This window comes from Nannospalax galili, unplaced genomic scaffold (genome assembly GCF_000622305.1).
Source record: "Nannospalax galili isolate Female #2095 unplaced genomic scaffold, S.galili_v1.0 scaffold806, whole genome shotgun sequence".
NCBI lineage: Eukaryota > Metazoa > Chordata > Mammalia > Rodentia > Spalacidae > Nannospalax > Nannospalax galili.
This window is the reverse complement of record NW_008355419.1, coordinates 1,193,241-1,193,492: the sequence shown is the minus strand read 5'-3', so window position 1 is coordinate 1,193,492 and position 252 is coordinate 1,193,241.

Genomic DNA, 252 nt, shown 5'->3' with positions numbered 1-252 from the left:
CCGCCCCGTGCCGCCCCGCCCCGTGCGCCCGGCCCCGCCCCCCACGCTGTTTGTTGCTGTGCGTTCGCCTCAGCCCGAGCGCGGGCCAGGAATGTGACCCGCTTGGGGCCGGCTCTTCCAGGAACGCGCGCTCCCCCTCCCGGACTCGGCGCGCTCCCCTTCCCGGGCTCGGCGGTGCTCGGCCCGGACTCGGTAGAGACTCGGCGGCGCTCGGCCCAGCTCGGTCTCGTCCGCGCGAACCTCGCTTCCCCT